Source organism: Pristiophorus japonicus, chromosome 6 (assembly GCF_044704955.1).
Source record: "Pristiophorus japonicus isolate sPriJap1 chromosome 6, sPriJap1.hap1, whole genome shotgun sequence".
Taxonomy (NCBI): Eukaryota; Metazoa; Chordata; class Chondrichthyes; family Pristiophoridae; genus Pristiophorus; species Pristiophorus japonicus.
In genome coordinates this window covers 91,025,669-91,043,521 of record NC_091982.1, presented here as the reverse complement: position 1 = coordinate 91,043,521, position 17,853 = coordinate 91,025,669, and positions in this window count along the sequence as shown.

The window sequence follows — 17,853 nt, the reverse complement described above, 5'->3', positions numbered from 1 at the left end:
ACTCACTGAAACTGGAGCAAACTAAATGTGGAGAATTGCAATGTCTAGGATACTCCAAAAAAAATTAGTTGCTCCAAAAATTAGGAGCAAATCCAGTTGAAACTTGGGCCCCAAATTTTTAGAAAGTGAAAAGGTGAGATCAATAAAGTGATCTTTGGAAGAGCTGGAGAGACCACCTTTCTTAGGGACACGTAAATAATACATTTGCAAAGGTGGACTGGGATTAAGAGAGACTGAAAATATGGCAGAAGGGTACATTTGGAGGCACACTTCTCGAGAACAGTAACAGAGGTAGCATCAGGACCAGAAAGGTTATTGGAATCAAGAGTGTAGAATAGAAAAGGATTAAACTTGAAGGTGATTATAGTGATGGAACCTAATGAAGCAAAGACGATTTTTCAGGAGTCAACTTTGGCAAGGGACCAACGGAACAAGAAGAGTAGGGAAATCGCAATTGATGCTTCTTTTCAATTATTTACATTTAACAGCTCGAATGGCTGCATATAGAGGTTGTGAGCAGAGTAAAACTGGCACTGGGTTCCTGAAATTGTTTCAGACAGAAGAACAGCTGACATGATTGGACCAACAGTGCCTGATGAATGTTTTTGGACCCAATTCATCCAGGTTCAACCGTGGAGATAGAAAGGGTGCATACTGGAAGTTAGCCACACTATCTTTTTGATAACATCAGCAATGAATTTACTGAGAAGTAGTTCCAGTGTGACACAATGTATTGTAGTTTTCTATCAATAGATCTCAATGCTATGACAGTGCAATTATATTTTACAAGGCAGAAAAAAGTGTAATAGATCTTTACCGGTTTGGAGTGGAGGCTCCTATACCAACTCCTGCAACATCACATTGTTATGATTTTAAAACTGAATTGTTGGATGCACGAACTGAAAAAGCAGGATAGGTGCATCATACCTGGTAACACGAACACCCATGACAATCATACTGTTGTTTCATTAAAAAGTATTGTAGGAATACAGAAAAATACAGAGAAAACTAAGGAAATAATATGCAGTCTCCGGAAAAAGCCTGATCATAATCAGTGAACACTGCAGGATTTTGGCTAGTTACAATTACTGTCAAAGATGTAATCGCAGCTGTGAATTTGGGTATGTAAGTCATTGTGTAAGCTGCCCCATTAATTGTGAATAGTACTATGGGACCTATATTATTTCCTCGGGCAGGCAGATAAGTCCTGGATTTAATATCTCACTCAAAGGATGACGTTCCTGTCACAATCCCAGAGTATAAATATTAAGAATGATTCCTTTGGTCTAAAAGTTAATCCGACTGGTCCATTTGTCAGCCACAAAGATAGTGGTGACTTTACAAGCAATACTAATGCTAGCCCATATTTAAGTGACATAAATTTCAAGTATGTTTGAATATGTATCATAGATTTCTTAGTTTTTTTTTAGAAAATTAGATCGATATTAGGATGGGTGGATGAATGAATAAGGCTGGAGTTTAACATGATGGATTTTTCATCTTACATTTATAGGATGAATACTGTCGCACAGACCCCATGTTCACAAGCCATTGTCCCTCCAGGATTTTGTATTACGAACAACTTATATATATATATACATGCTTAAGAGGACATTTTGTGGCATATGTGTATGAATGTTGCTTTAATGACTTCAGAAACCAAATTCTTACTGAGGTAAACTTAATGCTGACTTTTCTACTTTTAAAAGAATAAGGGCTAGAAATTTGCCACCGTAACGTGCATTTTAACACGATTTTTTCATGTTAAATTGAAGTTCTTGTCCTAAAAATAAAGTGTCTAAAATTCCACAAACCTTAAGGATAGTGTTGTCAAAATATCGCCATTTTCAGTAATGCCATACCTAAAAAAACGTAGCACTGAAGTTTGGCCGTTTGGCACCAACTCGCCTCGCAAAACAACATTTTCAAAACCCTGGCATTGCAGCTTCAAAAATGGTAGTAAGTAAGGAGACCTACAAAAAAGGTAAGTTGAATTAAAAAAAAATTTTTTCAGCAATTCTGTTGTTAATACTTTTGTGAATGTTTTCGCAATTTTAATGTTTTTATTTTTGAAAAGTTTGTTGGTGTTTTTTCCCCTGTATTTTTTGCGATATTGGCCTCGCGGTAAAGTTGGTGAGGACGGCGTTTTCCAACACAATTCCTCCAGCAACATCATCTTTTAGGAACGGGGGTATTTTTTGGCCAAACTTACCCCATTACAAAATGGCAACATTTTTCTTCTTGTTTTTTCACTAAAATGGCGTTATTTGTCAAATAAGCACAGTCTGGTGAATTTCGACCCGAAATACCTCATTGTCAGTGTCAGCTTGGCTCTGTAGATAGCACTTTGACTTAAGAATGTGCAGAGTACGATTTCAAACCCTGCTACAGCACATAATCTTGGCTGACATTTCAGTGCAGCACTGAACTGCTGTTTCTCGGATGGCATGCTATGTTATGGCCCCACCGTCCATTCTCAAGTGAATGTGAAAAGATTTCAAGGCACCATTTAAAAGAGGACCAGGGAGTATTTCTGGTGTATTTCCTCAACTAACGCCAGATTATCTGGTCATTGATTCACTTACTGCTTATTAAATCTTGCATCTTGCAAAGGACAAATTGGTTCATACATTTTCAACAAAACAACAGTAACTATACATCACAAAGTAATCCATTGGTTATAAAGCATCATGGAATGTCCCAAGGACATGAAAGGCACGATATAAATGCAAATTATTTCCTTATTGCTCACTTACTAAAATTTCCCCTTACACTTACACTGCCATATTCCTTACCTTGACAGCAGAACCATAGACCCACACTGTTGTCAGTCTACAATTCTGCTGTCAGGATAGTGGAGACAACTTTACCAGTATAAGTGTGCAGAAGTTATTCTCCCATAATTCAAACCACAAAAACAGCAAATGTAAAAGTGCTTGTGGAGGACCTGTCATGACCAGCAGTGAGCATTTTTTCATTAATTTATATATTATGTAACATTATTAAAAGTTATAGCTTTGAAGAGAGATCATACATATTTGTACCTGGTGGTAAGTGGGGTGACAAAAAGATTATTCATCTCCAAATCACAGCTCTCTCACAGCTCTGTGCATCCTTCAATGGCCTTTACTCAGAAGATGAAATTGAAATCTGCCGTTATACTTGCCCAATGATGTGAAATAGTTTCTTATTCACGTCTCTCTGAAAATGACCGCAGGACTCAGGAGTCCGGTCAGGTCAACAATCCAACTCCTGAACTCACTGAAGCAAGATTTGTGCATTCACAAAGTACAACCTCTAGTAGATAGTCACCTCTTGACTTCATACCACCTTTAAAAGCCATTCTCTTGTGCTGCTATTGTACAACAGATATCAGTCTCAGGTCATTTAATGTGATGCACAATAAATTTTACAGTCTTTCACATTACTTGTAAGAGATTTTGATGAATTTCATGAGATTGCCTGACTTCACAAAAGTTTACAGACTCTGCACACTCTGTGAAGCCCATTAAAAAGAAACATGTCAGCTGTGACTCAGTGGTAGCACTCTCACCTCTGGTTGTGAGCACAGAATCTAGACTGACGCTTCAGTGCAGTAATGAAAGAGTGTTGCACTATTGGAGGTGCCGTCCTTCGGATGAGACGTTAAACCAAGGCACTATTTTGAAGAAGAGCAGAGGAGTTCTTCCCAGTGATGTGGCCAATATTTACCCCTCAATCAACATCCCTAAAAATTAGATCATCTGGTCATTATCTCATTGCTGTTTGTAGGAGTTTACTGTGTGCAAATTGGCTGCTGCATTTCTTACATTACAACAGTGACTACACTTCAAAAGTACTTCATTGGCTGTAATGCACTTTGGAACGTCCTGAGGTCATGAAAGGTGCTATATAAATGCAATACTTTCTTTAGATACCGTATACATTTACAAAGTACAATGAGGTGATAAGAAAATGCTCCAAGGATTCTGATGTAGTTTATTTTTATACTGCTGCTAATAAAAAATATATAACAATCTGACAGTAGATATCATACAGCATCCGTCATGAACAACCTGTACACAGTTCATCAATGCAAGGATCAAAAGATTACATTTATGTAACAGCTGTAATGCAGAAAAATATCCCAAGGCATTTCACGTAGACGTAAAGAATAAAAATGGATGCCGAGTCAAGAAAAAGTGTTCTTAGGAAGGGAGTTATTCCCTTCCATTCTTCGACTTCTCTGTCTCCATTTCTGTGGAGAGGCTATTTAGTGGGCTATTCACCAAAAGCCCACTGACTCCCACAGCTACCTGGACTACACTTCCACCCACCCACTTCCTGTAAGGACCCCACTCCATTTTCCCAGTTTCTCCGTCTCCAGCGCATCTCTCTGCTTGAGGAAGCTTGAGGAACTGCACCTCATCTTTCGTTGAGGCACTTTACAGCCTTCTGGACTCAACATCAAATTCAATAATTTCAGACCATGATCCTTGCCCCTATTTTTTCCCCCACTTTTTTTTCGATTTTTTTCTCTCTTTTCCATGGCAGCTGCTGAGGATTCTGCTATTTCCATTCACACCCTATCTAGACTTATGTTTTGTTTCTTAACTTGCCCCATTACCATCTCCTTTTGTCTTGCACCCATCATCCCTTTTGTCTCTTAATTTCTCCTGCCCTCCATACTATCACAAACCTTCCCTTTTGTTCTTTCCTCCCCTCCCCCCTTTCCCTGCCCCTACACTTGCTTAAAAACCTGTTACATCTCTAACTTTTTTCAGTTCTGACGATGGGTCATTGACCTGAAACATTAACTCTGTTTTTATCTCCACAGATGCTGCCTGACCTGCTGAGTATTTCCAGCATTTTCTGTTTTAATCTTAGGTGAGTTTAAGGAAGGTCTTAAAAAAGCATATGAAGGTGGAAAGGCTGATGGGTTTAGGGATGGAGTTCTGGAGCTAGAGGCAAATGAAGACACAACTGTCAATGGTGGAGCAAAGTAAGGGGAATGCATAAGGCTAAAGGAATGGAGCCTTTGGGCAGAAGGGTTGGAGTGCTACAAGTTACAGAGGCAGGAAGGGGTGAGGCCATGGAGTGATTTCAAATCAAAGGTGAGAATTTTAAACCTGAGGCACTAGTGCTAATATGTCTCTACTTATCTGTGGAATAACTCCACGAGGCCTAGTGCTGTGCTTCTACTGCTGTGACCTTTGTCTCTTTATTGTCTGCACAGTCCCTTCACAGCCTTTTATACAGCTCTTGCCTGGGCCTCCCACAGTTGCACCCTCTAGTGGTACCAGCATACTATATACACAGAGTATACATATTTGACAACATTCCCCCTGCCAAAGTCTTTGATGCGAGTTAGTTACAGGTTGAGGCGATCCGGAACTCTACGCTCCCTGGTTGATCGTCTGAGTGTCACTTCTGGCATGGGTGAGTTGGTCGGCCACTGCTCTCTTGCAGCACTGTTGGACTGACTGGACAATTGGAGATGGTGGGATCATCCTCGTGGTTGGCAGCTAGGTCTGTTGCTGATTGGGTGTGTGTAGGTGGATCGCTAAAGGTAAGGTCCTCTCCCGGTAGTTCCTGGTTACCTGTAAATCGAAATTTGGTCTGGTCCAAATGCTTTCTGCACATTTGTCCGTTAAACAGTTTGACAACAAACACTCTATTCTCCTCCTTGGCGAAAACAGTGCTAGCAACCCATTTGGAGCCATGATCGTTATTCAGCACAAACACCGGGTCATTAACAGTGATGTCGTGTGATACAGCCACGCGATCATGGTACATGTTTTGCTGGTAACTCCTGGTTTCCACCTGATCGTTGAGGTCAGGGTAGACTAAGGAGAGCCTGGTTTTGAGTGCACGTTTCATAAGTAACTCCGCAGGGGGGTCCCCGGTAAGCGAGTGGGGTCGTGTCCTGTAATTGATCAGCACCCGGAATAGGCGTCTTTGTAAAGAGCCTTCCGTGACTCATTTCAAGCTCTGCTTTATGGTTTGAACTGCCCGCTCCGCTTGGCCATTGGATGTGGGCTTGAACAGGGCAGACCTGACATGCTTGATGCCACTGCGGGTCATGAATTCATTGAATTCCGAGCTGGTGAGACACGGACCATTGTCGCTGACCAGAATGTCGGGCAAACCATGGGTGACGAACATGGCCCTGAGGCTTTCAATGGTGGCGGTGGACGTTCTGGATGGCATTATTACACATTCGATCCACTTAGAGTAGGCGTCCACTACAACGAAGAACATTTTTCCTAGAAAGGGGCCCACATAATCTACGTGGATCTTGGACTATGGTTTTGAGGGCCAGGACCACAGACTGAGTGGAGCCTCTGTCATGTAGCTCACACCATTGTATATAACTGTATCTTACCATGTTATACATGACTGTAACTAGATATGACCTGTAACCACAAGCATACCTTACCACCAGGGGTGCACTTGCAGGAGACACTGCACACCTGTCCCACACAGGTAAAAAAAGGCAGGTCTCAGGCATTCGAGAGCTGTGAAATACAGGTGCAGGTCCTGAGTGACCTTGACTTCAGCATGTGCCTCGTGTAAGTCTGTACTGCAGGGTCAGGACTTTACAGTGGCAACAAGTTACGGGATCACAGAATCCACAGAATGGCTACCAACGGCTCAGATGAGAAATACAATGCTGGAGATAATTGGGAGGACTTTATAGAAAGGCTCCAGCAAAGCTTTGTAAACAAAGACTGATTGGGCGATGATAAGGCAGACAAGAGAAGAGCCCATCTCTTGACCAGCTGTGGCTCAAAAACATACGCCTTAATGAAGGACCTGCTGGCACCCGAGAAACCAGCAAGCAAGTCGTTTGAAGAGTTGAGCAGTCTGGTGAGAGACCACCTGAAGCCAGCGAGCAGCCTACACATGGCCAGACACAGGTTCTACAACTACAGACGCTGTGTGGGACAGAGCATACTTGACTTTGTGGCAGAACTTCGGAGGCTGGCTAGTTTATGTGAGTTCTCCGATGAACTAAGGAGAGAAGTACTGAGAGACTTTTTTATTGAAGGAATAGGCCACGCAGGCATATTCTGAAAGCTCATAGAGACCAAGAACTTGACCCTCGAGGCAGCAGCACTGGTCGCACAGACATTCTTGGCAGGAGAAGAAGAAACGAGGTTGATCTATACTACGGGTACGACAACTAACGAAACATCGGAACAAGGGGTTCACAGCGTGAAACAAGCCGCTACCACGACACACAGACAAAGGCAGGAGAGCAGGCCTTCAACAGCAGGCAATGGTGCCAGAAGCCATCAAGGGCCACATGAACGGCCGTTCGCACCTCATCAACCCACAATGCGAGCAATCAACTACAAACTGAGAGAAGCTCAAGAGGGATCAGCCAGACGCAGCTCATCCTTCGGAAACAATGGAAGCAGTCTGTGCTGGAGATGTGGGAGAAGGCATTCATCAAGTGGGTGTCGATTTCAGCATGCCGTTTGCAGAAACTGCAACTATACAGGGCATCTGGCCCGCATGTGCAGAAAAATGGCCGCTCAGCTGGTATACGAATCAGAAGGGTCGGAAAGCGGACCAGAAGAGGGTGGAGACAGTGCCCGGGTCACCGAGGTACAGCGGGTCAACACGATCAATGTCCACTGTTCTTACAACAAGACGCCTCCAATAATGATGAGGGTCCTACTCAACGGGATACCCGTCAACATGGAACTGGACACGGGAGCGAGTCAGTCTCTCATGAGCATCCAACAATTTGAACAGCTGTGGCCACACAAAAGCAACAGACCAAAACTCACACGGGTCGACAACAAACTAAGGACCTATACCAAAGCAATTGTCCCAGTCCTTGGCAGCGCCACGCTCTCAGTCACACACAAAGGGACGGTGAACCGACTTCCCCTGTGGATTGTCCCCAGAGATTTCCCAGCACTGTTGGGGAGAAGCTGGCTGGCAAAACAAAATTGGAAATGGGATGATGTTCACGCCATGTCGTCAGAGGAATGGACCTCCTGCTCAACAGTTCTAAGTCGATTTGAACATCTCTTTCAGCCAGGTGTGGGCACCTTCAAAGGGGCTAAAGTCAAAATCTACATCACACAGGATGCTAGACTGGTCCATCACAAGGCTAGAGCTGTGCCTTATGTGATGAGGGAAAAGATTGAACATGAACTGGACCGGCTTATCTCACCCGTGGAATTTAGGGACTGGGCAAGTCCCATCGTCCCCATCATGAAGCCTGATGGATCCGTACGAATCTGTGGGGATTACAAATCTACCATAAACCGAGTCTCCCTATAGGACCAATACCCGCTGCCCAGAGCGGAGGACCTATTTGCCACATTGGTTGGAGGAAAATTTTTCTCGAAACTAGATCTCACATCCGCGTATATGACGCAAGAACTGACAGAGTCTAAGCTACTCACCGCCATCAACACACATCAAGGCCTTTTCATGTACAATCGATGCCCATTCGGCATCAGGTCGGCAGCTGCAATATTCCAGCGCAACATGGAGAGTCTGCTCAAGTCCATCCCAGGGACGGTTGTGTTTCAAGATGACATACTCATCACGGGCAGGGACACCGACTCCCATCTCTGCAATTTGGAGGAAGTACTAAAGCAATTGGATCGGGTAGGCCAAAGAGTTGAGAAATCCAAGTGTCTGTTTCTCGCGCCCGAGGTTGAATTTTTGGGCAGAAGGATTGCCGCTGATGGAATCCGCCCAACAGAAACCAAAACCGAAGCAATTCGTCTGGCACCCAGGCCTCGAAATGTCTCGGAATTGCGTGCCTTTCTCGGGCTACTCAATTACTTTGGGAACTTTATGCAGAACTTGAGCATGCTGCTGGAGCCTCTCCATGTGCTACTCAGAAAGGGGTGCGATTGGTTTTGGGGGGACACTCAAGAACACGCCTTCAATAAGGCACACAGCCTTCTATGTTCCAACAGTGTCTTGACTTTTTTTGACCCAGGTAAAAAGCTAGTTCTTACATGTGATGCGTCAGCATACGGGGTCGGGTGCGTTTTACAGCATGTCAATGGTGCGGGTAAATTACAACCCATTGCTTATGCCTCCAAGTCACTTTCGCGGGCGGAGTGCCGGTATGGTATGGTGGAGAAAGAGGCGCTCGCGTGCGTGTACGGTGTCAAAAAGATGCACCAATAAGTTTTCGGGGCCAAGTTCGCGTTCGAAACTGACCACAAACCCCTCATGTCCCTGCTATCCGAGAGCAAGGCAATAAACGCCAACGCATCGGCGCGCATACAACGGTGGGCACTCATGCTGGCGTCTTACGACTACACAATAAGACACAGACCAGGCACAGACAACTGTGCCGACGCTCTTAGCAGGCTACCCCTTGCGACCATGGAACGGTCCGACGAACAGGACTGTGAGATGGTCATGGCAATCAATGCCTTTGAGTCCACAAGTTCGCCCATGACGGCTCGCCAAATCAGAGCCTGGACGACCAGCGACCCCACGTTATCCTTAGTAAAAAGATGTGTTTTAACTGGTGACTGGGCAGAGGCTCGCGATGCCTGTCCCGAGGAGATCAAACCTTTCCATAGGCGCATGCATGAACTATCACTACAGGCAAACTGCCTGATGTGGGGCAGCCGAGTAGTTATGCCTTTGCGAGGCAGAGAGGCGTTTATCCGGGAGCTCCACCGCGAGCACCCGGGGATCATTCTCATGAAGACCATAGCCAGATCTCACGTCTGGTGGCCTGGCACTGACGCGGACTTGGAGCTCTGCGTCCGACGGTGCACCATTTGTGCCCAACTCAGCGAGGCCCCCCTGAGCCCTTGGCCCTGGCCCACCAAACCGTGGTCGCGGGTGCACGTAGACTATGCGGGCCTATTCATGGGCAAAATGTTCCTCGTAGTCGTCGATGCATTTTCAAAGTGGATCGAATGCATCATTTTCAACTCGAGCACCACCTCCACCACTGTGGAGAGCCTCAGAACCATGTTTGCATCGCACGGAATTCCTGACATATTGGTCAGGTTTAGTGGTCCGTGCTTCACCAGCGCAGAATTCCAAGATTTTATAGTTGACCACGGCATAAATCACGTTAATACGGCACCGTTCAAGCCGGCCTCCAATGGCCAGGTGGAGCGAGCAGTGCAAATCATTAAACAAGGTATGCTTAAAATCCAAGGTCCCACGCTGCAGAGCCGCCTGTCGTGACTGCTGCTGGCATACAGATCTCGTCCGCATTCGTTGTCTGGGGCTCCCCCCGCGCAACTATTGATGAAATGGATCTTAAAGACCAGGCTCTTGTTAATCCTCACATACATGCATGAAATTGTTGAGGCAAAGCACCGGAAGCTAACTGAGTACCATGACCGAAATTCGAGGGGGAGGTGGAATGAGATAGGGGACAAAGTGTTTGTGCTAAACTATGGCAGGGGTCCCAAATGGCTTGCAGGGACAGTAGCAGGCAAGGAAGGAAACAGGCTACTGGTTGTACAAATGGACAATGCCCAAACCTTCCGGAGGCATATAGACCAAATAATAAGTAGATTCACCAACAACACTGCAGAACCAGAGGCAGATTACAATGTGGAACTCACACCACACCTGGTGGACAGACAGAGGGAACAACCTGAGGAAAGGGCAGTCTCAACAGACAGCCCAGGCGAGATACCAGCAATCATACTGAACGAAACAGACAACCCAAGGCGCGATACCAGCAATCACACCGAAAGTAAAACAGGCACTAAGTCAAACAACTGAACCACAACTAAGACGCTCCACACGAGAGCGTAGACCACCTGAGAGATTGAAGCTTTTAAGACAATAAGACCTTGGGGGAGGGTGATGTCATGTATCTCACACCACTGTATATAACTGTATCTTACCATGCTATACATGACTGTAACTAGATATGACCTGTAACCATAAGCATACCTTACCACCAGGGGTGCACTTGCAGGAGACACTGCATACATGTCCCACACAGGTATATACAGGCAGGTCTCAGGCAAGTGTGGCATTCAAGAGCTGTGAAATAAAGTTGCAGGTCCTGAGTGACCTTGACTTCAGCATGTGCCTCCTGTAAGTCTGTACTGTAGGGTCAGGACTTTACAGCCTCAATTGTGAGCAAATGTTACACTGGCACACACACGACTCCAAGTCCGAGTCAATGCCGGGCCACCAGACATGGGACCTGATGATAGCCTTCATCATGACTATGCCTGGGTGGGCACTGTGTAGACCTTTTTTTGGAAGAACAACGCAGTTGCCTCATAAGAGGCAATCCGATTGGATGGACATTTTGTCTTTATGATGGTGAAACGGCTTTATCTTGTCTTGCATTTCTCTTGGAACTGCTGACCAGCCCCCATTGAGGACGCAACTTTTTACAAGAGATAATACAGGGTCCTGGTTGGTCCAGGTCCTGATCTGGCGGGCCGTTATGGGTGACCCTTCGCTTTCGAAGATGTCCATGACCAGGCAGAGGTCTGCGGGCTGCGCCATTTTCATCCCGGTGGTGGGCAACAGTAGCTGGCTGAGGGCATCGGCGCAGTTCTCAATGCCTGGCCTGTGGCGGATCATATAATCGTAGACCGACAGTGTTAGTGCCCATCTTTGGATTCGTGATGAAGCATTGGCGTTTATGCCTTTGCTTTCAGAAAACGGTGAGATTAGGGGCTTGTGGTTGGTTTCTAACTCGAACCTGAATCCGAACAAATAATGGAGCATTTTTTTACCCCATAGACACAGGCCAAAGTCTCCTTCTCAACCATACTGTAGGCTCTTTCGGCCTTGGATAGACTTCTAGACACATATGCAACCAGTTGGAGTTTGCTCGCTACATTTGCTTGCTGTAAAACACATCCGACACCGTACAACAACATGTCACATGCTAAAACTAGACGTTTACCTGGGTCATACAATACAAGCAACTTCGAAACATAGACGTAGAAACATAGAAAATAGGTGCAGGAGTAGGCCATTCGGCCCTACGAGCCTGCACCACCATTCAATGTTTGATCATTCCCTCAGTACCCCTTTCCTGCTTTCTCTCCACAGCCCCTGATCCCCTTAGCCGTAAGGGCCATATCTAACTCCCTCTTGAATATATCTAATGATCTGGCATCAACAACTTTCTGCGGCAGGGAATTCCACAGGTTAACAACTCTCTGAGTGAAGAAGTTTCTCCTCATCTCAGTCCTAAATGGCTTACCCCTTATCCTAAGACTGTGTCTCCCCTGGTTCTGGACTTCCCAAACATCGGGAACATTCTACCCGCATCTAACCTGTCCCATCCCGTCAGAATCTTATATGTTTCTATGAGATTCCCTCTCATCCTTCTAAACTCCAATGTATAAAGGCCCAGTTGATCCAGTCTCTCCTCATATGTCAGTCCTGCCATCCCGGGAAGCAATCTGGTGAACCTTCGCTGCACTCCCTCAATAGCAAGAACGTCCTTCCTCAGATTAGGAGACCAAAATTGAACACAATATTCCAGGTGAGGCCTCACCAAGGCCCTGTATAACTGCAGTAAGACCTCCCTGCTCCTATACTCAAATTCCCTAGCTATGAAGGCCAACATACCATTTGCCTTCTTCACTGCCTGCTGTACCTGTATGCTAACTTTCAATGACTGATGAACCATGACACCCAGGTCTCGTTGCACTTCCCATTTTCTTAATCTGCTGCCATTCAGATAATATTCTGTCTTCGCGTTTTTGCCCCCAAAGTGGATAACCACACATTTATCTACATTATACTTGTTCGAACACAACAAGTTTCTGGCCTTTTTGAAGGCGGCCTCTTGATTTTGACCCCAAATCCAGTCGTCTCCCTTGCATAGCAACTTGTGCAACGGTTCGAGCAAGGTGCTCAACCCTGGAAGAAAGTTACCAAAATAGTTGAGGAGTCCCAGGAACGAGCGCAACTCCGTTACATTTCGTGGTCTGGGTGCATTTTTGATGGCCTCTGTCTTCGAGTCCATGGGCCTGATGTCATCTGCCACAATCTTCCTCCCCAGGAATTCTACCTCTGGCGCCAGGAAGATACACTTGGATCGTTTCAGCCGGAGTCCAACTCTGTTTAGTCGATTTAAAACCTCTTGCAGGTTGTGCAGGTGTTCGATGGTGTTGCGACCAGTGATTCGGATATCATCCTGAAATACAACAATGCGTGGAACCGATTTCAACAGACTCTCCATGTTCCTTTGGAAGATGGCTGCAGCCGAGCAGATCCCGAACGGGCACATGTGATACAAAAACAGTCCCTTGTGCATGCTAATGCACGTTAATTTTTTCGATGACTTAGCCAGCTCCTGGGTCATGTAAGCAGAGGTTAGATCCAGCTTGGTGAACGCCTTTCCCCCTGCTAATGTCGCAAAGAGATCATCGGCTTTGGGTAGCGGGTACTGGTCCTATAATGAAACTCGGTTGATCGTTACATTGTAGTCGCCGCAGATTCTGACCGTGACATCGTTCTTTAGTACCAGAACAATCAGGCTGGCCCACTTGTTGAATTCAACTGGTGATATGATTCCCTCGCGTTGAAGTCTATCCAATTCAATCTCCACTTTCTCCCTCATCATGTAAGGGACCGCTTGAGCCTTGTGATGAACAGGCCGTGCCTCAGGGATTAAGTGGATCTCCACTTTGGCTCCTGTGAAGTTGCCGATGCCTGGTTCAAATAATGATGGGAACTTGCTCAGCACTTGAGCACATGAAGCATCGTCCACTGAAGATAGTGCTTTGACGTCTTCCCAGTTCCACTGAATCTTCCCCATCCAGCTTCTGCCAAGCAGCGTTGGCCCGTCACCTGGTACAACCCACAGTGGCAATTCGCATATCTCTCCATCATAGGATACTTTTACGTTCGCACTGCCGATAACTGGGCTCAGTTCCTTGGTGTAAGTGCACAGCTTTGTCTGAATCGGGCTCAGCTTCGGTCTTTGTTCTTTGTTGCCTCTCAAATGCCTTGTGGCTCATAAGTGACTGGCTCGCCCCTGTGTCCAACTCCATGGAACTAGGAATGCCATTTATCTTGACTTTCATCATCATGGGGGGACTTTTGGTAGTGAAGGTGTGCACCCCGTGCACTGCTTCCTCGGGCTGAGTCGCCTCTCTAGCTTGTACTTTCTGATCCTTGCTGGATCGGAAACCTCCTGCCGACTCCTCTGCCACATTTTGAGTCGCCGTTTTTCTACACATTCACTGTGGGTGGCCCTTTTGGCTGCAGCCTTTGCACACATAGTGTCTGAATCGACACAGACGGGCTCAATGGTTACCCCCGCAATGCCAGCATGTTAAATGATTCACATTTAAACCCCTTGGCGGACTCTGAGTCGGACCAATTATTTGATCAACAGTTATTTTCTGCACAGTACTTGCCAGTGAGTTTTGATTCTGGGCGAATCTCAACATTGAGGTCGTGAACGTCTGGCTTAAGGTGATGGTCTGCTTCACGTCCCGTCCCATCGCAAAAACGTCCCGCAACATATTGTTGAGGAGTTCGCCAAATTCGCACGGTTCCACGAGCTTTCGTATGTCTGCGACATATTCCGCTAAATCCTGGCCCTCGGTGCGGCGGTGTGTGTAGAAGCAATACCTGGCCAGCGAAACCCGAGTAAAGGCTTCACCCTCTGTAAACTTTTCCAAACTACCAACGGCAGCCATCTCTGCATGTAAGTTCGTGATCTGTACTCGTCGCCAGTTAATATGCCTCTACTTATCTGTAGAATAACTCCACGAGGCCTAGTGCTATGCTTCAACTTCTGTGACCTTAGTCTCTTTATTGTAACTGCAAAGTGCCTTCACCGCGTGGTGACCAGCTTTTTATACAGCTCCTGCCTGGGCCTACCATAGTTGCACCCTCTCATGGTACCAGCATAGTATATACACAGATTATACATATATGACAAGTGCAACTTCCTTTGTGATTATATACAAATAACTCATATTTATTCATATCAATATAAAGAAATCATTTCTATATTAGTTCTAACCTAGCATACATTGTATTTTGTTCTTACTGATACAACGAGTGCACAGGACGTAGATAAAGACTTTGATGGGATGGCCTACAGAAGAATTCTGATGGCTATGTACAATGAAATCCTTGGTGCATTGGCGGGCCTGTCAGAAAGACCTGAGTGCAATGTCAAGGAGCATGGAGGAATCCAGCTCCAGCCTTGCACAGGGCTTTGGGCAGCACTTGGAGCCCATCCTTTCCAGCGGAAAAGGGCTGGGCAGATCCTTTAATGCACTTGTGGACCCTACCATCTGATGGCCGAAGTCTCAGCTGCCATTGCAGCACAAGCAGAAACCATCCAAAGCCTGACTGCTGCAATGGAAGCTCAGATTGAAGTCATGCAAGCAGAGACTGTGACCATCATGGCTGGTGTTGAAAGGGGCTTGCAGGGTTTCACAGCAATCCCTCAGTCTGTATTCCAACAAATTATGAGGATTGTTGCCACGGGGGAATGGCAATGGATCTGTGGAGCAAGAACCTGCCCTCCTCTCTCAGGAAGACAGCATTCGTAGTCCCACCACTGTAATTACGCCAGTGCCCTTGCTGTTGCCTGTCAGCCAGCCAACGTAGACTGCTGCTGACCATGCGAGGTGGTGCAGTCCGAAGCCGAGCCTATTAGGCCCAGAGCTCCTTGAAGTCATCCTGCAAAACCATCTATAGTGTCACTGAAAGTCAACAGCCTTCCACCAGCCATGCTGCAGCAACTGGGGTAGCGCTGTGTAGGAATACTAAGATCGGCAAAGGCACACACAAGACAGTTACTAAGGGAATGCACAAGAATGATTAGTTGATTTTGTGATGTAATATTGGATGGATAGATGTATAAAGTTGGATGTGAAGGTTTACTTTGTGGTGGCTTTTATTTCAGCATTATGGCCAAGAGGACATTGTGATGGTCCATAACAGAGGGAAGATAAGATGTGAGACTAATGCTTAAGGGGAATTGGGATTGCGTTCACTCATACTGCAGGTGAATGACACGCTAATTGATGTAACAATCTGACACATTTGCATTTTCCTGTTGAACACAGGCAATGGCCACGCTACTGATCATCACAAAATGGCAATCTCCGCGGTCTGCATCTGCGGCCGGAAGCGAGGTGGCCGCCATTTTTCTGCCGAAAGGATTTTAAATGCCAGCGTTCAGTGGGGGAATTTCGCAGCCAGAGAGTTGAAGCAGAATAATTCTCCTTCCTGCATATTATCATCTATGAGATTAGTGAGCAGTAAGGAGGTATGATAGAAAGATTGCAGCTGTAACAATTTACTTTTAACATTTATGAGAAAAGCAGTGCTTCCATCCAATCTCCTGACTCATTAAAAAATTGAATTCAATTTTATCAGAGAGTAGAGCCACAGTGCATGTTTCTAAGAAATAGTGCACAGTGCTTTCTTTGTAGCTAAGCTCAATGTGACCTGCAGTGAAGTATAGCTGGTATTATAACTGAGGTCAGTTGGCTGCACATGAGGTGAATATGAAATCCGCCAGCAGAGACCTGAGGAAACTGTCCCGGAATAAGGTCAATCTTTGGGGAGGGGGTGGTAAGCAGAGTCAGGGGAGGTTGAGAGGGTGGGAAGCGTGGGGAAGGGGAGGCCGATGGTCTGCTCAGGTGTGCCCAAGGTGCACTGCAGCTCCGTCTGGCCCACAAAGAAAATTTCAAAAATGACGCCATCGGACCCCGCCATTTATTGATAAGGGAGCTGTTGGCCTGCAGTGTGCCTTCTCCGTGATCTGAATCACAGGATTAAAATGGTGCAGGGCGCAAATGCATCAGCAGCGTAGCGGTTGATGCCCAATCACCATTTAAACCTTTCTGCTCAAATTGTTCCCGCTCAATGGGCAGGGTTAAAATGGGGCAAATGTGGCCACAACTGATGTGTCATCAAACAATCCAAAGTGGATAGTAAAAGTGTAAAGTAGACATAATGACTGGAATTTTCCTTGCCTAGGCGGGTTGAGTGTGTGCGGGCCGCATGGCGGGTCAAAACCATGTTGTTCTTATCATCCCGTTCATCAGAGCGACTTTCAGTTAATGGAGGCATTAAGGCAGTCCTACGCATTTTATAGCCCTATTAAATGGTGCGTGTCTGATGATATCATCGATGACTCCTTTCCAGCGGGGATATTTAGAACAGCCTTGGCCATATCGCATTTGACAAGGAGAGGGAGAGAACCGGAGGTGGCCCTCCATACTTTGCCACTCTGACAGCAGCAGAGGAGGTCACCCTGGAGGTGTCAAGACTGGGGAGCAGTTGGCGGTGGGAGACGGAGAGGGGGACATCTCAACAACCTGGCGACAGGATTACATCTCATACAGCCACATGGCATACAACAGTCACTCATATGGGGACTAATATCAGCAGCCAGTGAATGATCATCATGAGCATAATGGTATCGTTATCCATTCTTAATATAACGGTCCAGAAATTCCTGTTTCTTCTTCCTGTGGGCGTTCGTCTAAAAGTAAGAGAAAAGATGCGCACTTACCTTTTGGTCAAATGCCTGCCCGAAATCCCAGACTCAAGGTCTCCTCTTGTGCAATGGAGCGCGTTCACGTTGGGACATCTGCAGGAGTCACGTGGGCCTGGACACCCAATCACGGGTAAGTATTTTCTCATTCATAGTATTCGGAGTTTCGTAAATCTGAAACTCCTATTACTATGAATGAGAAACACCCCCAAACACACAAACACTACATAAAACATTAAAAAAGCACCTCACATAAATACACTAATAGAAATTAAAGTTGTTAGAAATGTTTTTAAAAGAAAAAAAAATTGCCGATTTTTAAAAAAAGTTTAAATGTAACGTATTGGGCAGGGTTTTTAAAAATAATGTGTTTTTTTTACTTTAATTTACTTATATTT